Source organism: Canis aureus, chromosome 13, assembly GCF_053574225.1.
Source record: "Canis aureus isolate CA01 chromosome 13, VMU_Caureus_v.1.0, whole genome shotgun sequence".
Taxonomy (NCBI): domain Eukaryota; kingdom Metazoa; phylum Chordata; class Mammalia; order Carnivora; family Canidae; genus Canis; species Canis aureus.
In genome coordinates, this window is record NC_135623.1 from 59469132 (window position 1) to 59492530 (window position 23399).

The 23399-nt window shown below is 36.6% G+C and overlaps 1 long non-coding RNA gene across 1 annotated transcript; it reads left to right on the forward strand.

The window, feature by feature from the left end:
• The first annotated feature begins 12696 nt into the window (after nucleotides 1–12696).
• Nucleotides 12697–19774, forward strand: LOC144282591 (uncharacterized). The gene is made up of 3 exons (XR_013351085.1): nucleotides 12697–14381; nucleotides 15504–15760; nucleotides 17857–19774. It is a non-coding gene; the product is annotated as an uncharacterized LOC144282591 (long non-coding RNA).
• The last annotated feature ends 3625 nt before the right edge of the window (nucleotides 19775–23399 follow it).

Sequence of the window (23399 nt, forward strand, 5' to 3'; positions counted from 1 at the left end):
GAGACTTGATCTCAGGACCCCAGGATCACGACCTGAGCCAAAGGCAGTGTGATATTAGTTTCAGTGATTCAACACTTCAGAGAACACCCAGTGGTCATCATAAGTGCACTTTTTAATCCCCATCACCTATTTCATCCATCCCCCTACCCATCTCTTCTCTGGTAACCATTAGTTTATTCTCTATAGTTAAAAATCTGTTTCTTGGTTTGCCTCTTTTTCTGTTTTTTCCTCCCTTTGCTTGTTTGTTTTGTTTCCTAAATTCCAGATATGAGTGAAATCATATGGTATTTGTCTTTCTCTGACTGACTTATTTCACTTAGAATAATACTTTCTAGCTCCATCCATGTCATTGTAAATGGAAAGATTTCATTCTTTTTTATGGCTTAATAATAGTTCATTATATATATATATATATATATATATATATATATATATATATATATATATATATCTCACATCTTCTTTATCCATTCGTCAGTTGATGGGCACTTGGGCTGTTTCCAAATTGTAGATAATGCTATTATCTACAATTGGGCTATTGTAGATAATAATGCAATAAACATCAGGGTGTATGTATCCCTTTGAATTAGTATTTTTGTATTCTTTGGATAAATACCTAGTAGTGCAATTGCTGGGTAGTTCTATTTTCAACTTTTCGAGGAACCTTTATACTGATTTCCAGAGTAGCTGTACCAGTTTGCATTCCCACCAATAATGTAAGAGGGATTCCCCTTTCTCCACATCTTCACCAACACATGTTGATCCTTGTGTTTTCTTTTCTTTTCTTTTCTTTTTTTTTTTAATTTTAGCCACTCTGACAGTTGTGGGGTGATATCTCACTGTAGTTTTGATTTGTATTTCCTCGATACAAATTTGTATTTTCCTCGATACAAATTTGTATTTCCTCGATACATCCCTCGATACAGGGATGTTGAGCATCTTTTCATGTGTCTGTTGGCCATTTGTATGTCTTTGGGAAAATGTCTATGCACGTGAAGACATTATATATTATATATTAATTTATATATATTAATTTATATAATATATATATTATATTAATTTATTAGACACACACACACACACACACAGAGAAGCAGAGACACAGGCAGAGGGAGAAGCAGGCTCCCTGCAGGAAGCCCAATGAGGGACTCCATCCTGGGACTCCAGGATCAGGCCCTGAGCCAAAGGCAGACGTTCAACCGCCGAACCACCCACGCGTCCCGAAGTCACTGCGTCTTCAAGATGTTAAGTAAATTCTCCAAAGTTACACAGCTGTTATGTAAGCCAGACAGATCCAACTCTAAAGCACATGCTCTTAACTGCTCTGAATTGTGATTTTTACCAACTTGCTTATTTACTGCTTTTGTTTCTCCCTTCAGCCTAGGTAGATTTATGTTTATTTTGAAAAGACTTCCACTTGTGAGGTACACCAAATTAACTCAAAATAATTTGCTTTATAGGTACATGTTTGAGGGACATACTATTTTCAAAAGATGCATACATCCTTCTTGGCAAAAATAAATGTTCTGAGTTTTGTTTGTGTTAGAATATATCTTTATTCTGTACATCTATTTCTATGATAGAATATTTAGACTATAAATGAAATAAAATCCAGAAAACCATTAGTGTTAATAGATTTTATTCATTATCCCTATATAAGGTGGAAAAAAGTAGAAAAGTTTAGTTTTATATTATAGATGAATGAATAGTAAAGTTATATATCACCAGAAAAAAATACTATGTTTCATCTCTAATATAGTTTTACAATATTGGTTTATTTTCAATGAGGAGATTTTTCAGCCCTCACTCTGTCAACTATGTAAAGCAAGAGAACATAAAGTATTCACTCAATAATGTATATTCGTAATTTTAAGCTTAACAAAACAACAAATTCCTCCCAGGTCACTTTACTTGGAAAATATCAATTTTAGTACATTTTTAAAGACTAAGAGGTAAGTAAACTCCAAGTCATTCAGAGAACTGTGTACTACCCACAGAATGCTACTGTGAGCAGACGCTCCTTTTCTTGTACATAGAAACATTACAGGGTCACCTGTTGCAACCTCTACTTACCTCAGGCAGCAGCAGTCAGATTATTTGTGACTGAGGCTGGTTTCACCACTAGGATCCATGGCATTGCATTTTCAGTAAGGTGAATAGTGATTAAGCTGTGTGAATTCCCATTAGGGGTGCATATCAGGATTGAGAGGTACAGGGCCTGCAAGTCATTTGAAATTCATTATTAAGGGAAGCGCAGTAAGTAAACCCTTGACCACATTGGGCTGTATTAGATATATTTTTGGGTGAACAAAGCCACAGGGATATTGCATTAGCTGTAATGATAAGTCTTGGCTAAGTAACCTCAATCCACATTTCCCAAATGGTTAATTGCTCTTCTACAGTCATTTCATAAATGCCCATTGACTTATTTCCCACTCAAAAGGAGTACACCGAGTCTCCCCTTTTTGTTTTGCATGCATACTCATAAATTTGAGATTTTGCTGACAAGCCATTGCCTCAAATTTGAAAGGGAGGCACTATGATTTATAGAAAATACGATATTTCATCAAAGATATGAGACATATTCCTGGAAGGATTTCTGAAACCCCATGCCAGGCTGACCACTAGTCCCTGCCCTGAATTCTTGGTGGCAATGAGAAAGCCAAGGTAAAATATTATCTTCAGATAAGTAAGGATCCACTGAACTTCCTTTTTTAAAGATTGAGTTATTTATTTGAGAGAGAGCAAGGGGAGGGGCAAAGGAAAAGGAAAGAGAGAGTTCTTCAAGCAGACTGTCCACTGAACATGGAGGCCAAAGCCAGGTTCAATACCAGGACTCTAAGATCGTGACCTAAGCTGAAATCAAGAGTCAGATGCTTAACCAAATGAGCCACCAAGAGGACCCTCCACTGAACTTTTAATACTCGTACTAATAAAATCTGTTTGCACAGTTATAATTCAAATGTTCAGATTTCCTCACTGTTTAAGCCACCTATAGCTTCAAAGAGCCAGTGGGGATGAGTATTAACCCTTTCAGTTCTCATATGACTCTGTTCTTTGGTAGACCTTGTAACTGAGGAACTCACTCTCAGGAGACCTTACACAATCAAAAGGCTAGTCTTTTATAATCAAAATATGTTTCGTTTTAAATCTCTCATGTTAAAACCAAAGCTCTTTAATTCTTCTGAAGTGCTTTCCAAGTCATGAGGCACAGGTCTCTCTTGATGGCGTGTTCTTCAGTCTGCTGTGTTAACAGCAGTGCTCGCCCAGCCATCACCCACGAAACTGAAAAATGAGATGAGGTGTGATTTCTCCACTGTCCCATCCTTTCTAGACCTCTTACAGTTCTCTAGCCTAGAATATTTGCTGTTTAAGCCAAGAATTAGATAAGGGGTGCCTGGGTGGCCTGCAGTTGGTTAAGTCTCTGACTCTTGATTTTGGCTCAGGTCATGATCTTAGGGTTGTGAAATCGAGCCCGTCCTTGGGTCTGTGCTCAGCATGGAGCCTGCTTGAAATTCTCTCTTTCCCTCTCCACCTGCCCTCCCTCAACTTGCCCTCTAAATAAAAAGGTGAAAAAGTAATTGTTTTGAGCCAATATTTTATCTTCCATTGCTTCTGTAAATAACATAATCCATGAAAAATCCTGTTTAGGAAATACAAAAGAATCATTTAGAAACCTGTGGTCAGAGAGGAGAAATCACAACTATTGTATCTGTGGGCTGGGCTGCATACATCGAGGGCAAAACAGCTCTTCACCACTACCACTATTTTGGTGGGAAAAACTACAAAAATGCTGCTTGACTTGATTTTTTTTTCTCCCTAAAGCCTTCAGTTTATCCTCACTCATCTCTCCAGCAAATGAACATTCTCTTTAGTTGGTTTTGTTTCTCTTTTATGTTTGCCTCATAGCAATCCTTGAGCATTGTCGTAGGTCTCCTTACCATAACTTATTTCTCAACCTGTGTTTGGGAGTTTCTGAAAATATTTAGTGGGTCTAAGGGTGTTCTATGAGAAGTTTTACATTTTACTTTTTACTTAAATTTTAGGGGTGCCTGGGTAGCTCAGCAGTTGAGCATCTGCCTTGGGCTCAGATCGTGATCCCAGGATCTGGGATCAAGTCCCACATTGGGCTCCCTGTGGAGAGCCTGCTTCTCCCTCTGCCCGTGTCTCTGCCTCTCTCTCTCTCTCTCTCTGTGTCTCTCATGAATAAATAAATAAAATCTTTAAAAAAATTTTAATTAGAATTTAAAAATATATATTATAAGCACATCTTGAATCATCACAGTCCTTTTATAACCTAATTGTGCCCAAAAATTATATTTGCATTTATTTATACAAATGTGGTTGTTCCATGTTAAGACTAGCTGATATCACAATGTTCCATGTTAATTAAGACTGATATCACAATGTTCTATACAAATGAAATTTTCAAAGGAGTTCAAATGGAGATAAGCAGAGAGAGAATTTGTCCTCATGCATTCTTGTTAGGCAGATTAAAAACTGAAAACCTGCATTGTGATGATCAGGACCATATTCATGTTGTGGGGGAATATATTTGACAGATTCCCTATTTATAGGTAGAACGAAGGCTAAGGCAGTTTATTTACAATACATATTAAACAACAAAAACTTATTTTGCTCTTGATTTCAAAGGCAATTGTTTTCTATATTATATTTGGCACTCTTAATTACCTACCTACCACATAACTACCACTACTTCCCTTCTTCTTTCACAGAACTTGATTATGTCAACCACTTGTCCCCCTGCATAGCTGTGCCCCAATTCCAATTCCTTGTCACTTATCTACATACCACCCAGCATATACATTCAAAAACTACAAATACCAAAGTATCACATCTGGAAGTTAATCTGGTGCTATGTCCTGTTATTTTAAAATAACAGTAATTGATTTGGAAAATAAATACTTAAGTCAAGCATATCAATTTTTATAATGTACTACTCAGGCAAATAGTTAATCTCTGCACTAATAATATTTTTTTTTAAATTTTTTTAAATTATTTATTTATGATAGGCACACAGAGTGAGAGAGAGAGGCAGAGACACAGGCAGAGGGAGAAGCAGGCTCCATGCACCGGGAGCCCGATGTGGGATTCGATCCTGGGTCTCCAGGATCGCGCCCTGGGCCAAAGGCAGGCGCCAAACCGCTGCGCCACCCAGGGATCCCTGCACTAATAATATTAAAGCAGACTTGGATAACTGTTCTACTATGAAAGCCAACTGTGATTTTAGGTTTAGCAAAATAATATCATCTTTTATATTAAATTGATGTTATTATTATGAATTTCTTTAGCAACATTGTTTTGTTTGTAGTTATTCATTAGTTCTGGTTTTGAAATTATACAAACCCCATAGACAAAATTCATTTAAGCCTATTTAACAGATTGTCAAGCTGAACTGACAATATACTCTAGATCATGTGGATTTCTCTCAGGAAAAATATACTATGATTGTTAATGGCATAGAATATGGAGGGGGGCACTTTTATTTGAATCCTAACTTCACCACACAGGAGCTGTGTGACACTGGAAAAGGGTATGAACCTCTCTAAGAAAAGAGACTGGTCCCAGCACTCCCTTAGTTTGTTATTAGAATTGCTTGAGTTCCTACGTGGGAAGGACTTGAAACAGTACTTGGCACATAGTGTGTACAAGTGTTGGTTTCACTGTTATCACTATTATTATTTCTGTCATTTTCTTATAAACAACGATTGGGGTGGATATTTACTGAAGGTGATGATCTTGGGCCAATAACTATAAAGCATCCAATTAAAAAAATGAATGTTTATAATTTTATACCTAAAGAAGCTACTTTAAGACTAGTCATTCTGCTATGATTTTTAGGTACTAATTGTCCTGGTCTGTTCAGACTGCTGGAGCAGAATGCCACAGACTGGGTGGCTTACAAATTATAAACAACAGACATTAATTCCTCACAGTTCTGGAGTCTAGAAGTCCAAGAACAAGATACCAGCATGGTCAGGTGAAGACCTTTTTTTGGGTTGCAGACTTCCCCCTCATGACATAAGAACCTTCCAAAAGCCTCACTTCCTAATATCATCACATTAGGGATTAGAGTTTCAACATATGGATTGTGGGTGGAGGGGAGAACACAAACATTTAAACTTAGCACTAGCCAAGTTTCTAGTCTGTGTATAAAGCTACGTGCATAGCCCACATTAACTTACCTTCTCATAATTTTTTTTGTTGTTGTTAATTTCTGGTGCTTTGCCTTTGGCTTTTACCAAGGGTTGATATTTCAATGACCATATTTCTTTTCAATAAATGCTGGGTTATTCGTGAGCTGTTATTCCCTCCTACACACCAGGAATTATCCTTGAAGGCACGATTCAAACTCATTTTTCAGAAATATTAGAAATTTGTAATTGAATTTATGAATAATTACTGCAGCTTAGCCGTAAGGACCTTATACCTTAGTTTGGTCACCTGAGGATAATATCTCTTAGAACTTGGCTCTTCCCAGTGATTTTATACAGCCAACTCAAGCTTTAATTTTCTGCATGTTCCCTGGAAATGGGAAGTGATCTACTATGTGGAAATGAAGGTCACCTTTTTTTGTTTGTTTAGTTTATACCCTTTCCTCTATAAATGTTCACTTTAAAACTGAGGCCTGCCCATGGGGAAGACTTTCATTATCCTCTTTGTCCAGTTCTTGACCTTGTTACACTAATTTTTCAAAATGCCAGCCAGATAGATAATTATTAAAAGACATGATGAAAACTTCTGTCTAAGCCTCAAGATCCCTATTTTTCTAAGTATCTTGAAGACCAAAACGAAAAACCTGGGTAGCTCAGTGGGTTAAGCACCTGACTCTCAGTTTTGATTTTGGCTCAGGTCATAATCTCAGGATTGTGAGATCAAGCCCCATGTTGGGCTCTTCACTGGGTGTGGAGCCTGCTTAAGATTCTTTCTCTCCTTCTCTCTCTGACCCTCTCCTGCTCACTGTCTCAAAACAAAAACAAAAACAAAAACAAAAACAAAAACCAAGAAGACCTTATAGTCAAAGAGCTGATATCTTGAAAATACAGTACACATCAATTTTATTCAAATTAGGATCTTACAGTTTTAATTGTGACTAGTAAATCTACAATTGTGATAGACCAAATTTATTTATAGTAGGACTCTTACTTGACTTGGAGCAAATATTAAAGAAATCTTATGGGTTCCTCCAAAATTCACTGGGGAAAAGGTTAGTCTTTGCTCCCCATATTCTTTGAGGTCAGAGAACATAGTTTGAAGTGTGACTTCAAAAAAATTGCCTTGCCTACTTTGCTAACTATGCAAACTTTTCAAAAAATAGCAGCTGTCGTTAAAAATGACACACACACACAAAAACTCCTACTCTATGCCAGGTGTTTTTCACTGGCACACTGAGGTGTTTATCTCACTCTCTTAGCTCAGGCTGCCATAACAAAGTACCATAGACTGATTAGTTGGAACAACCGAAATGTATTTTCTCATGCTCTGGAGACTGGAGATTGGATTGCCATCATTGCTGGGTTTGGGGGAGAGTTCTCTTCTTGGCTTGTAGACGGCTGCCATGTTGTTGGCTCATATAACCCCTTCTTTGTATGTACACGGTGAGAAAGAGAAAGTTCTCTAATGTCTCTCCTGTAGGGGCACTAGTTCCATCATTAGAGCCTCACCCTCATGACCTCATCTAACCCTAATTATCTCTCAAAGTCTCCATTTCCAAATACCACCACATCAGGGGCTAGGGTTTCAAATATGAATTTTGTATGGATACAAATATTCAGTCTATAACGCTTAGTCTTCATGAGACCCTTCAAAGTTAAAATGTTACTGAAGAAAATGGGCACGAAGTTGGGATTTTATATATTTGTATCATTTGTTTGCTTAGCCATAACCTAGATTTTATCAGGATCTGATGTGAACAGGCCCTAGAATGCAAATTTACTCCGAGCATACTCTCAAGCTTGATAAATTTGTTAAACTAGAGTGTTAATTTAATATTTTAACATGAAAACATCACTGACAAGCAGATAACGGTTGACTTGACAGATTAGTAAAAATTGTCCTGGTATGAGAAGTGAAATAGGTCGAAAGTACCAATGAATGAATTCCCTATATTTTTCACATAGTGAAGCATCATTAATTATCTGTCAGGTTTTCTGCTAGAATTATGGAAGAAATGAGAAAATTATGCTTGAAGGGTGGACTTGTATACATGGATGAGCAATAACCTACAGAAAATTCACTAACTGAAGCTTGATGAAGTTCCTGGAGTTTTCCCAGTTCACAACTGGAGTTCATCTGATGGGACACTGTCAATGTTGTGATCAGTTTCCGTGTGATCACATTGCATGTTCATGGAAAATGCATTTTCAATCAGGATACCTGGATTGATTGATTGATTGATTGATTGATGGGATCACATCCTGAGTCAAGACAAACCCTCAAATGCTGAGCCACCCAGGTGTTCCAGGATACCTGGATTTAAATCCTGGTGTGACCATACCCAACCCTGAAGCAAGTTATTTGGTTACATGGAGCCATCATTTTCTTGTAATAGAATATTTCTCAGGGTTGTCATGATAATTCAACAAAATCAAAATTAAAAAAAAAAAAAGAGCTAAAATGTGTTTAATGCTTCCTGTTCTAGACCAAGTGCTTACCATCTAACACACACAAGGTCCTCAGTTGTTTCCTTGGTGCACAAATACTCCCTTCACTGCACTTGCTGTGCCTTCCTGTAGGTGGAGTATATTTCCCTCTTCTGCCAATTTTGCTTGGCTAACAGGATGTGAGAGGGTGTGATTTATATAACGTCCAAGCAAACCCTTGAAATGAACTTTTGCACTTTAGTTCTGTCTCCTCCAATTTCTGCCCTTTGCCATGAGAAAAGTGGGTCTCAGCAGCCACCCTGTAGCCTGAGACTTGAAATAAGAAGACACGTGAGGTCTAGCATTGCCTGGATGAGCCATAGCCAGCTCAAGCTCTCATATAATATGTTCAAATAATAAACATTTACTGCTATAAGACCATGATGGTTTGAGGTTGTTTTCTGCTACAGTGATACCTAGAAACCAATTGTTGCCATGGCAATTCCTAAAATATGTGCTCTTGGCTTTAAGGCCAGGTAGTGGACGGCAAGGAAATACTTCCAAATATCAGTTTGTTTATTGTTATTCCATGGGATGCCACACTATTTACACAGCATTCTTTTTAATTATACTTTAATTTCTGAAAGGTGAGTTGTTGCTATTCAAATGGTAAATTATTTTTAATTTTATTTTATAACTGGTTATTGGTAGTATAATGAAATACTATTTTTATAAATGTATAGTACTTGTATCATTTTGTATTATTTGCTAATTATCTTTCATTAATGTAAATGTTTTTATATTACAAGTAGACAATACTTTACCTCTTCACCTCTAATCCTTATGAGTCATTTAATTTTCTGGCCAGCTCTGTTAAACAGTAGTGGTGAGAAATGGGCATCATTATCTTACTTCAGACCTTAAAGTAAATGTATTTAAATGTATACATTTGTTAAAACGTATTTATAGATTTCTTTTAGATAACTTTTATGAGCAGAAGAACATCCTTATGTAGTTTTCTAATTTTTAAGCATTTTTATCAGTCTTGTTTTGGTCAATAAAATGAAATTATTATTGTAATAAAAGTATTTTTAAAGGAAATTAGACTGATATGAATATAAATAATGCTGGGTGAGAGAAGAACTGCAGTGGGAGTCAATGAGTCACTGACGATTTCAATCTGAAGCGCTGAAACAAAGGAGTCTCCCAGTCTCTCAAGCTCACCAGAAAATTCTAGCGATTGCTAAGTCTAGAGGTTTGGGTCTTGGTCTGTAGTAGCCAAGTAGGAACTCGTGAAGAAATCTGTGAAGTTATGGTATTTGGTTGTCACAACCTCTCTGGAATGAAAACCTCTTCTCCAGTTCACTTTCCAAGTGTTGTGCAAGATCTTCTTGGCAAAATCTGGCCTCGAACTACATGCGGAGGGGGATTCTGGAAAATGAAGTGCCTGGTATCTGCAACACAGAATCGACCTTAGAAGACAGTATAGTTAAGGCAAAGTTGACAGCAGAAAAACTAACAGAATGGCAAACAGATATAGATTGAGGTGGATAGATAGATGATTGATAGATAAATAGTACATATTGAGATGACCGTGTAGAGTGTTTTCACTCATTCTGTGTGGCGAACCACCTTGGTATATCTTTCTGATGTGGAACTTCTCTAGAATGATCTCTGTTTGGTCATGATGCATTATTTTAAAATACCCTCATGATCCAATTGGCTGACAAAATTCTAACCCAAACTATTAAGTATGTGTGCCACACATACAGACTCTGTAAGACATCTCAGAGGATCTATTCCACTAAGAAGGGGATGAATTTAGGAGAAAGTTATGGGATATGGGAAGTGAGGACAAGTAGAAGACCTAATAATTATCACTGTGGGAGTGAACAATGATGAAATAATTAGCAAGGACACTAAACTGCTTAGCCATGGAAATTTTCATTCAAAATTCAAGACAACTTTCAATATTAATATTTGCTTATTTAATAAAATGCTATTTATTACTTATCAAGCACTAGCTGACTTAGAAATGTTAATTTGTTTTATTTTTATGACAATGTTTTGAGGTAGGTAATACTTTTATCCCTATTTTACAGATGAGAAAAATGGAACATAGAGAATGAATTGATATTCCTGAAGTGACAAATCTATTAACTGCAGAGCTGAGGGTTATACCCAGGCAGTTAGTTCCATACAGTGCTTTTATTAACTACTGCTCTACTATTTCAGTGTCAAAGTTCGGTGGAGGAAGAATGGAGAGAGTAGACGGAGTACAGATTTGCAGAAGTTCTTGCTTTTTTCTAGAGGAAAACATGCCTCCTAGGAGTAGAGGCATCATATTTTTGCTCTTTTGATCAGATGCTTATATTCACGACATGATTGAACTTGACCACCTCACGGCTGCTGAACTGACAAATATATTTCTGACCACCCACGTGCATTACTTTCCAATCATTATGATTCCAAATTTGCAGCTGGTTCCAATCAGTGGGCCCATCACGGGCTATGTGATCACCCTTGGTTTAGTGAACCCTAGTAAATGAGAGAGGCTCATGAATATGACCACATCTGATGGAAACCAACCTTTTTTGAACTGGAGGGCAGATCTCAAAGGATGGGACATTGTGATTTTGGTGCCAATCTCAGAACGTTTTACAGAAATGGCCAAACCCTGGTTGTTTTTGTAACCCCACCTGGATTCTAAAATCTTTGAAACTAGAACTGGTCCTGTTCGTCTCCCCTTCTTGCCGCAGGTCTTAGCGTAGCACCTGCCAAGGGGTAAAGGAACAAGAATGGTGACCAGTAGTATTGGATTTCAAAAGTTCAAAAAAATCTTCAAAAGAAGGATGATTAGAACTTTTTATTTTCCAGTTAAGTTATATAAAAGGGAATAACTCACCCTGGGAAGAGAGGTTTGTATTAAGTATCGCTCTGCAGCAGAATTTTCTGGTTCATGAAATATGCAGTTACCAGAGCTCAGGCCCACAAGTTTTGGTTCAGGATGTGTGGGTGAGACTCCATTTCCAAGGGATTCTGACATATGTGCTTCACAAACTTCACTTGGGAACTTCTGTCATCTAATAAATGTCACTGTGCTTTTAGTTATTACTGGATGGGGGGGGGGGGGTATTCTCTTTTCCCCAGATCCCCTAGAGGCCTGCAAATCATTTCCTTCTGCCCCAGGATAAAGAGTCACTTACTTGTCAGAACGTCTTCCATAGAATATCTAGTGATGTACTGATATTTATTTAAATTCACCCACATATTTATTCTTTTGGTTGCTCTTTATTCTTTCTTGCAGTTATTTCTCCCCGGTATCTTGTGAATTTGTTTCTCCTCACTCTCTTTTTCCCTTGGTTATTGTCCAATTTTTGCCTTTTTCAATACCTTCTTTCTTTTCTTTTTATGAATGTTAGACATTGTGTTTGAAAAATTATAGACTTACTTTGAGACTCTATATGATATTATTGTTCCTCCAGAGAAGATTTGCTTTTTTGTCAGCCAGTGAAAGTGGAGACAGACGAATTTAATGTAATACGGGGTTGATCTGTTTTAAATATAAGCTTCAGTCTTTTTAAGTGTTTGTCAGTTCCATTCCACTCTTACTCTTGCAAATTAATTTTTTTTTTTTTTTGTGATGTCTCTGAAAGCCTGGAGTGATTACTAGTGCTCTGCTTCCTCGACCCCAGTTAGGCAAGATTGCCAAAAGCTTTATTCAGCTTCTAATATCTTTTATAGAATAAAAAAATTCTGTGGGTTTCCCTTCTCTCTGGAACCTTGGCCCCTGATGTCTTAACTGCCTTCGTAGTTTCTGGCGTGGAAATGTGTGCTTTGTTTTATATTGCAAAGCTGATGGTGGGGGAATTTTTCTGTGCAATCCTTTGAGGTTTAAGATGAAAATAGCTTCCTATAAAGAAATTTATTTATTTTTTCTCCCAGTTGTCTGGAAGTGCCACTATCCTAGATTCATTTATTTAGAATTCTTGATTGAGGGGTTTTTTTTTCTGTCACACATGAGGCCTGAAAGCTCAACATGAGGAATGGCTTCAAATTTTCGTGTAATATTTTTTTCCCCTTGCCTAGCATGGTAATTGTTACTAGCTAGTTTTTCTTACTGTCTCTTTCTGCAAAGTGAGTTTATTTCTCATTAGTTGTGAATATTGAAATTCCCTTTTTAAGGATGGAATACCCATTAGTCTCTCTACCATATGCAGAGCCTACTCTCTATCTCTGATTGCTGTCAAAATGAAAATTTGTCATCTTGAGCTTCAGAAAATACCTTCGGGATGACACTTGGCTTATGCACTTGCTTCCTCATAGAAGTCTGCTTTCCCTCTGTAGTTTTGATTGGTTTTGGTGCCATGTTTGTGTGCTTGTTTGCTTCCGTATGTATCTTACTTTCTTGCTAGATACCAATACTTTTAAAATCATAATTCTGAAAATATTTGTTTGTAGAATTTCAAATTGCTTTTCCGTGGAAGGCAAGAAATAGAAGTATACTATTGTTCTTCAAGCAAAAGCTTGCTTTAGTATAAGGAGAAAATTCAAGGAAATGTTATCTTTCTAGAAATGGTATGATTGTGGAGCATCTTTTCGTGGAAGGATATATGCTTTCCACACAACATCCTGGGAGTGCTCTTTATCTCCTTCCCTGAGACAATTTTAAGTCAACATTTTTCTTTTACTAATAATGTTTTTCTTATTTTTAATAGGACTTCTCTTAATTGACCTGTCATTCCATAACACACACATCCCAAACACGGCATAATTTATTAAAGGATTAGCGAGATAGGCACATTAATGACATTAGATGATTCTAGAGGCAGAGGCAAATTCTCAAGACAAGGGGGAATGAAGTGAGGAAGGAGGGACAAGTAGGTGGGAGTCCTAATTCTCAAGTCACCATTGGGAGAATTATGCAGTTAATGTGCCAGTCTTATAAATAAATTTTCTGAAAGCAAACTGTAGGGTTCAGGGAGTGTAGGGTGATCCTGGGACCATGTAGATGGAAACATTGTGAGGCCCTAAGAGGATAAATAGCTGAGATTTATTGATAACCCTCATACTTAATAAAGTCAATCAAAAAAAAAATAAAGTCAATCAATGTGAGAAGAACATCTCAGAACTAGTCTAGTCAGAAGCTGTTGCTGTGCTCAACTTTTCCACTTTGCTTCATGACATAAAAATAGAAAAACAAAAAGACCGAATGAACAGTGTGGAAAATGATTCTAGGTATTCATCAGAGAGAGAGAGACAGAGAGAGGGAGAGAGAGAGAGAGAGAGAGAGAGAGAGAGAGAGAGAAAGAGGTTGTTTGTTGCCCTAGTGCTGAACAAGATTTAGGGGTAATAACAATGGGTGGAATCTTAACTCAGGTACTGTGAGGTCTTCACTAAGTCAGGTCTGTACTTTAGGATCTGTTGCTTGTTTCACCACACACTTGGTTTCCAATTTCAGATCACTTAGAAATCGGTTCAGCAGGGGCGCCAGGCAGCTCAGTTGGTTAAGTGTCTGATTTTGGCTCCGATCATGATCTCAGGGTCTTGGGATCTGGCTCCAGACTGCTTTTCCCTCTTGCTCTGCCCTTCACCCTCTTGCACTCTTCCTCTCTCTCTATTTCTCTGTCTCCCAAATAAATAACTAAAATCTTTTTTTTTTTTTTTTTTTTTTTAGGTAAAAGGTTCAGCAGGATATATGGAATAAAATGCTAACAGTGGCTGAACAAAATACAGTTTTTTGTTTTTTATCTCAGACAACTGGACTTTTGAAAGTTGGTAATTGGGGCGAGAATGCTAGCATCACATCCCCACTAGTGTCCCAGACTTACTCTTGTTCTCATGGTTGCAAGGTATCTCTTTTTCCAATTCCTCTGACATCACGACTGTTTTTCAGAAGGAAGGAAGAAAGGCAAGAGTTGGCTAAGCCTGTGCCCATTTTACAAAGTATTTCTAGAAGCCCACGCAATGGTTTCCACATATTGTTAGCCAGGACTGTGCCAATAGCTACTTCTATCTACAAAGGAAAATGAGAAATGTGGGGTTTTAAGTGTTCAGATTACCTTCTGAAGGAAAACGCTATTTGTTGATAGGGAATAAAGGGAGATCAGATACTAAGTAATCAATCAAACACGGTGGTCTGTGTGGTATACACTTCACTACCTAGTAGGGGCAATATAGTATCCTATATGAGAATTACTTGACCAAATATTTATGATTCTCCTACAAGGCATATTGTCAGAATAACGTTTCTCTACCTCCTTGAAAATTTGCATGGCCGTGTTTTTTGTTTTAGCCAACAGCACTGACAAAAGTGATATATGTCATTTCTTGGGTAAACTAAGAACAGATGTGCATTTGCTACCCTGGTAAAAAAACTAGGAATGTTCCAGACAATAGCTGCTACACCAGCCTGGGGCTGTGATAGGCATGGAGCACGTAGCTTGCGTATGGCATCCAGGCACAGAGATTCAGGGGTACTCTTTACTACCCCGTTACCTAGACTACCATGACTGTTGTCTTCTAGCACTAGATTCTAGAGGGCATCTGGTCATTTTTATTTCTTTATCATTTATCATTTTCTTTATCATTTATCATTTTTTATGTCTCTTTTACTTTTCCCTTCCCCCTGCCTCCTGCACCTCCACCACCTTCCCCTACCACCCCCACCACCCCAAGCATCTCTTTCCAAGTGAGTAGCACTTCAAAATACTATCTAGTTCCATTGCTGACACTGAAGCTAAAAGAGCTACTTCCTCTGAGCTATGAACTAAGATAGCATAATTTACAGTAGTTCTGTGTTCCTTTCCTTGGGCCATGTTAAAGCAGTAAGCCTTGCCCAGCCAAGTGCTCTGTCCAGCATCTCATTGTCTTTTCCTTTTTTTTTTTTTTTTTTTTCAGTTTCCTTTTCAATTTGTGGACAAGAATGAAGATTGATACAAAAAGAAGTCTCTACTAGGCAATTTTGTTACACGATTAAAACTGACAGAGACTCAGCACGTAAATGATGGTTTTAATTTAAATTTCTGTGCTACCAGCCAAGAATGCAAAGGATAAATAGGAAAGTGGATGCCAGATCAAGAGATAAAAGTCCTGAAATGCTGTTGAAATGACATAAAAGTGCATATTTCTCGAAGCTTCACACGTTCTACTTAGAAGTAGGCTTAATTGGCTATATATCGCTATATTTAGATGTCAGGATTATGGTATGTTTTTAAAGTAGAGACATGTAATAGCTTTCATTGGTAAGAAAGTTTTTATGATGATTACATCTTACAGAGATGATAGAAATCATCTAAATGTGTCTTGCTTTAGAAGAAAGATATTGTGTAATAATTAAGTCATAATGACCAGATTTGTAAGGAGTATATTAAGTGCACATTAATGGTGGAGGATCAACAAGACTTAGAAATTAGAACTGACTTTTGAAAGTTTAATTATGTTAACTCAAGGAGTGTTGTGGAATGAAGATTAGGAGTTAAAGACCCTATTCATACGGCTCTCTAAAGGTTTAGGAGTCTTTTTAGTGAGTCATAATCTTCTCTCTGTCTTAGACATTTCTCCATGGCTATGCAGGGAGGTACATTCATTTACTCAAGAGAAAATAATACCTCTAAAATCAGGGTTAATTACCCCTAGCAAAAATATGTGTAATGTATTAGAAAATCAGAAATTATACCATTTGTAGTAGGCACTTGTTATTTTTATTTATTCTCTTATGCAAATGTCCATCTTTACTCCGTGGAGCTGCTCTCCGCCCTCCCATGTAGTTCTGGTGTGGTAGTTAGTCCCTGTGCTCAAGAGGGCAATTCACTACAAATTAAGTCCTGTTGGGTTGGATCTGCCATTTTAAAAGTACTTTTTCATCTATTTACATGAGGCATATTGGTCTTTAATATTTTTTTCAGTTTTTAAATAAGATCTATCAGATTTTGGTATTTACTTATATTGGCCTCACAAAAGGAGCTGAACATTTATTCCTCTAAGTCATCTGTGCAAGATTAGTGCTATTTCCTTTTTGGATGTTTTTTTATATAATTCACCACTGAAACCATCTGGGCCTTGAGTTTTCTTTTTTGAGGCTTTTGATAAGAAATTTAATTTCTATAATAGATACAAATCTGTTTCTTCCTGTGTTGGTTTGGTGAGTCGTATTTTTCAAAAATTGGTCCATTTTTTTCAAAGTTGTCAAATTTGCGTAAAATTGTTCATAGAATTATTTTATTAGCCTTTTATTGTCTTTGCTGGTAAACGTACCATGGCAAGACTTTTTCCAAACACTCTTTATTTTTTAGATTTTTGACCTTTTAAATATTGACATCCTCCAGTCTATATTTATTCCTTTTCTTATTTTATGAGTTTTCTGAAAGAGTCTTGTCTATGTCCATAACTTCAATAGCCCTTTATATTAATGTTATCTAGGCCTGACTGCACACTTGGCTGCTTTAAAAAGAGAAACAAAACAAACAAACAAAAAGACCAAAAAACAAAAACAAAAAACTACATTCTATGCTTCTCTCCAAACCAATTAAATCAGAATTTCTGGAGGTAAGACCCAGGTGTTGGTGTACCCAGCATCTCTCTAAGGCTCTAACAATGCAGCTGTGGTTGAGAATCACTACTTTAAATGCATAAAATCCTTCAGTCAAATTTCTGCTCAATATGTTTCTAGGCACCTAAAGTAATTTTTTTTCAACTGCCTATTGTGATGTTTGAAAACCATGAGCTCCTTGCCTTCATCTCTGAAGCTTGCTCTTCCTTCTGTGTTTTCTTTTTCTCTATAAACCAACTCAATTGAGGCAAATTTATATTAAAAACACATCATTTTTAGTTTAGAGACCAAAGAGTTTTGAAAAATACATTTGGCTATATAGCCACTACCCAAATCAAGTTATGAATTTCTGTCATCCCCCCAAAAATCCAAGTTTCTTTGCATTTATCTGTCCCATCCCCAAGTGTAGCAACCACTGATTTGATTTCTGCCCATCTATAAATGAGTTTTGTCGATTTTACAATTTCATATAACTGACATCATACAGTATGTATAGTTTTGTTTCTGGCTTCTTTCCTTTCAGTATCATATTTTTAAGATACTATCCATTGTATTATGTGTACCAACAGTCTGATCCTTTTGATACATAGGATCCATTGTATAAGGATAATCTATTTTGTTTCTCTATTTACTGGACAAAAAAAAAGCATTTTAGTTGTTTAGAGTTGTAGGCTACTATAACTTGAACTATTTATCTTGCAGCAATAATGAAATTCTTTTGAACTGTGATCTTGGATTTCTGGAAATCAGACTGTCATAGGTCTAAACAAATTACAAATCCTCGTTTCTTTTTATAAGAATAATGAAAACAAAGGCAAAGGATTGGAAAACAAGTCAACTGGTGATTGGTTGGGCCTTGGAAAGAGTCACAGAACTAGGATGGTCAAGTCAACCTTCTTTCAAGTTCCTGTTGTGTCTGCTATCCTACTGTAATAACTAGAATGCTCCCAGGCACAGAGAGCATTTTGATCCGCCTTATGAGCCAAGTCTGAGGTTGTGAGGGAGACTTGATGGTTCATCTAGCTCTTAAGCCACCAGCTGAGTGTCCAACCTGTCAAGAGTAGAGACCGTTGTTGAACCTTCTCCTTATTTCCATTCCTCAGATAATCAACCAACCATTTTGCAGCAGATTGATGACAAACAGACACCAGTGACAGTTTGTTCTCAAATAGACACTTATTCTGGATACAAATTTGGATTCCCTATTCCATTGCTTCTATCGGTATCACTGTCTGTGGAGTTACTTAATATCTTATTTGCCATTGTGGTATCCTACACAACTTTCTCAGCAAAGAACATATCTTTTACAGTAAAAGATGTAAGGAAAAGGCTAACACTCATGAGCTTCACAGGTGTCATCACATGTCCCATCCGTTAGCTTGATGAAATGGTGGAATAGCCTGGTAATGGCTCAGTTGTGTTCCTACCTGGATGACAGGTGATGCAAGGATGCTGAGCTGCCTTATAAAATTTTGATGTATATTTTGAGACAATGGCAGTGCATACGAGTTTACGAAACAAGGAGTGGAAAGAGAGTGTTTTTTATTATCCTACACAGTATTTTTAATTGAGAGTGATTTTGCTTCTTCCCCACTGCCCCCAAAGATGTTGGGTAATGTCTGCAGACATATTTTATTTTCATGACTCCAAGGGTGCTACTGGCATATAGAGGTAGAGGCCAGGGGTGCTGCTAACTATTCTACAATGCGCAGTGCAGCTCTTATAACAGAGAAGAATCCAATCCAAAATGTCAACAGTGTTCATACTGACAAACCCTGCCCTCCACCTAATGACATAGTCACAGAATGTGTGATTCCCATTAATGGAACTCTGGGCTCTTCCAAGTGCTCTTAGTTCCAACGGACGGAATTAATATCATCTATGGCCTCATAGCCAATTATAGATATGAGGACTATTATAGCTACACACATTTTTTTCCCTTTCTTTTTCATATATAGTCCTTAAGTTTGCATTTTCCCTCTTAATTGAGTATCTTACATAAGGAGTGTTGATGGTAGTTAATTTAATAATTTTGTCTCTAGGCTATAAAATATTCAAGATTGTAACCAGCTAAAAGAGTAAATACATAATGCAGATATGAGCACTATGTCTTTTGGGACTTCATGTTTTCATTTTGAGGGAAAAAGTGAAGTTCATCACGGTTTATGGAAGAACTGTATCATTTTAAATGGAAGCATTATATTATTCTTTTTGTTGTTTATAAGTATAATATGGGCATAAAAATGGGAATGGATATTAAATGAAAGTCAAATGGGGTAGACTATGAAATTTTCCTGTTGGCAACATAATACAATTCCCCCTCCCTTCCATGTTTTCATCTTATATAACCAAAGTCACACTTATCTTTACAGAATTATTTTAGTTAACTTTCCCACCTCCATCCTTTTTACTCAAAACTCCTACTTCTTTCATGTCTTCATATGTTTTTGCGTGGCATTCTCTAGGATCCTCCACCTCCATATTTCAAAGTTATCAATGTATATTTTAAAACAGCCCCAAAGCCAACACACCAGTGATGTATTCTCTGAATTCTCTAATCATAAGTAATAATTTATTCTTCTATGCTCCTATGCAAATATATGCAAATATTTAATAAATATCTCTAGAAACTGAATATGTTGTAGTGTTTTGGGCTTATATTTATCTTTTATCTCTTTACATTCAGACTATGAGATTATTCCCAATGTTTAAGCAGTATCTTAAGCATGGTAAGGATACACTAAGTGAATTTAAGTATAATATGGAACCATAAATATGTGATGGATTTATATTTGAAGAATTTAAAAGTGTTTTTATTAAAACATCTCTTATGAGATATGGACGAAATAAAATATTTATTTAATATACAACTATGGAGCCTAGACACCATGGAGCAGACAACACAGAAAGTGCTTGAAATAAAAGAAAAATAAGATAAAGTCCCTGGCTTTAAACAGTTCACAGTCTAGTTAGGGGACTGACAAGTAATTACACTATAGTTCAATTATGTATGTCTTATTAAGATTTATTTAAAAAAAAAAACCATAAGAATGCTCCTTTTAATGCCTGGGAAAGGTAGATAAGATACCTCTTGCCAGCAAGGCAGTTGGACATTTCATCTGGTCTTGCCAGATGCATAAGTATTCAACATCAAAAAAACAAGAAGAAGGGGACTGGCTTCATGAACAACTTATGTAAAAGGGTTTTTTTTTTTTAAGAGAATCATACAAAAATACAATGTGTTTAGAGATGAGTTCTGTGTGGCTAGACAGAAAGCAACAAGGCAATACTAAAAGGCAAGTTGGGATCAGATAAGGAAGAGTCTATACATCATGCTAAGTTCTTCAGGCTTTCCCTTGTAGGAAATGAGAAGCCACTGAAGGTCTTTAATGAGAAAATTACAGTCATGATTTTTCAAAGCATGGACTACAATGTGAAAGGACTGGATAAAAAGTGGTGGACTATGATAATGGCCCAGATGTGATAACTAAGATGGGGAAGAGGAAATAAATCAGAGCAGTATTTAGGTGATATAATTCCACATCCCCACTCAGATATGCAAAGAGAGAATAATTAATGGAAAAGAACTTAACCTGAATGAAATATTTGCATCATCTTTTACATTAGAGTTTTATTTTCTGAACCTATTCATCTGGGACTTGAGCACTGTAGGGGACGTTGATCAGAGTGTGTTGGTGTATATCATTTGCCAGCTATTAATTTTGAAATACATTATCCATTGTCTTAAAAACATTAATGTGTAGATTCACGCTTTTGTGCTAGTACAGATCCCAGTGGGTAGGAAAAAAATTTAAAATCTAATACTTGTACATGAAAAATGACATATATTTCTGTAGAGGAGGTAAATTATTTGAATTTCAGTGCATATTTTCTGTTTGGCTTTATCACCTCTGGGAATTTTTTATTTATTATGAAAAATGAATAGAATTATGAGCACAGCTAAGAAGAATTCTTTTAAGATCCACTGGCATTTAAATTTTCAGTAGACATGGTATAACTTCCTCATAGTCAAAATATTTCAGATATGGGCACTTGATCTGTTAGGCTCTTGACTCAAATAGGTTTGATGAAAGGATTGTGTTCATATTCCCACCAATAGTGCATGAGGTTTCTGTTTACTGAATTCCTTGCCAACACTTGTTATTTCTTATCTTTTTGATAATAGTGCTCCTAATAGGTATGAAGTGATACTTCAGTGTGGTTTTGATTTGCATTTCCCTAATAATCGATTATATTGACTATTTTTCACTTACTTTTTGACCATCTGTATGTCTTTTTTTGAAAAAAAAAATATATATCTATTGAGAGCTCCTGCCCATTTTTAAAATCAGGTTGTTGGGCTTTTTTGTTGTTGGATTGCATGAGTTCTTTATGCATTTTGAATATTAACCCCAAATTAGATAAAGGATTTACAAGTATTTTCTTTCATTCAGTAGGTCACCTTTTTATATTTTGTTGGTGGTTTCCTTTTTAGTATGGTGTAGTTCCACTTATCTATTTTTGATTTTTTTGCTTTTGGCATCAGATTCAAAAAATCCTCACCAACACCTATTTCATAGAGCTTACCACCTATGTTTTCTTCTAGGAGTTTTATGGTTTCAGGTCTTACTATCTTACACCTTACACACAAATTAACTCCAAATGAACTGAAGACTTGAATGTAGTACCTGAAACCATAAAACTTCTATGTAATTTGCTTTAGTGTTTCCAATCTCTTCTGTGGTAGACAGAGTATAAGTTGACTTTCCATGATCCCCACCTCCTAATATTTGTGATTCTATAATCCCCTCCCCTTCGGGGGTGAGTAGAACCTGAGACTTGCTTCTAACCAAGAGAATATTGTGATAGTGATGAACTATCACTCCTGTGATATGTATTACAGAACATAAGGCTTTTTACTTGCTAGCAGACTCATGCGAAGGATTCTTCTCATTGGCTTGAGAAGAAGTGGCTATGTTGGAAACAAAACATGGCAAAGAACTATAGGTAGCCTCTAAAAACCACACCTAGCCTCTAGAGCTGAAGGCAGCCTCATTTCAGAGCATTACCATTTCATATGAGCAGTTGAGGCCTTCAGTCCTTTATTAAAATGGGGGAAAAATTCTGCCAACAACCTGAGTGAACTTGAAAAGAGATTCTTCCCCATAGAGTCTCCAGATAAGAATGCTTCCTGGTCCACAGCTTGATGATGGGACTCTAAGTAGAGGGCTCAGTTAAATTGTTTCCAGGCTCCTGATCCACAGAAACTATAAGAGGACTAATGTGTGTTACTTTAAGTCACTACATTTGTGGTAATTCATTGTATAGCAATAACAAATTCATATGTCCCCTAAACTCAATGATTAAGAATGTTTTACAGGTAACTGATGGCTGATATGCTTGCTTCTTTATATGGTGTGGTTGACATGAGTGAACATACTAAATAATTATCTGGCTGAAGGAAAAAAAGAGGGAGGAAAGACAAAGTAGAAACAGCAGAGAAAGGAGGAAAGAAGGGACATGCAGTGAAAAGTCAGATAAGGGAAAATAAGTTGATAAATCTTGGGCAACTATTCACATTTCCAAATTATAGTCTTATACTGACCTGAATCTATCTTCTGTGCTGAGCTCTAAAGCTTATGTGCCAAGTGTAGGCCTCACTCATCTGAGGGATTCTTCACCCTCCTGCACAATGTACCAGACCTAGCTTGGATTCTGAGGACATATGCACAACAAAAGCCACTTACCTACTGAGAAGTTCTGGAAGGCAAAGAGAAGAGGATAACTGTGGTTAAAGAAGGAGGACCTCACCTGTGGCTGATAGAGCTGCCTTCTTCAAGTTTATTCATTTTTCCATCAGATACTTTGTGACAAGTGGAATATTTCACACATGATTTCCTTTTAATACATACATCAAAACATCTTGATATTGTGATATTATAAAAAGTTTATAAAGTTTATAATTGGTCTTTATCCCTGGTTCCTGGCATAGCACTCCTAAATCCCTTGTTCAGGATGGAAGAAGCATTTTGTTTTGTTTTGTTTTGTTTTAATATGTGGTTTTAGTCTCTAGTTCCAACACAAGAACTTCTAAGACCTTTGGAATATCAGAAATGATGAGTGTCTTTTTATATGCTAGTGAGATGACTGGTGGCAGGGGCACCTAGATAGCTTCAGAAAGAGAGTTGGTTGTCAGAAAGACCAAGGCATGATTAGATGCTTGAATCTTTTAGTTAATCACCAAT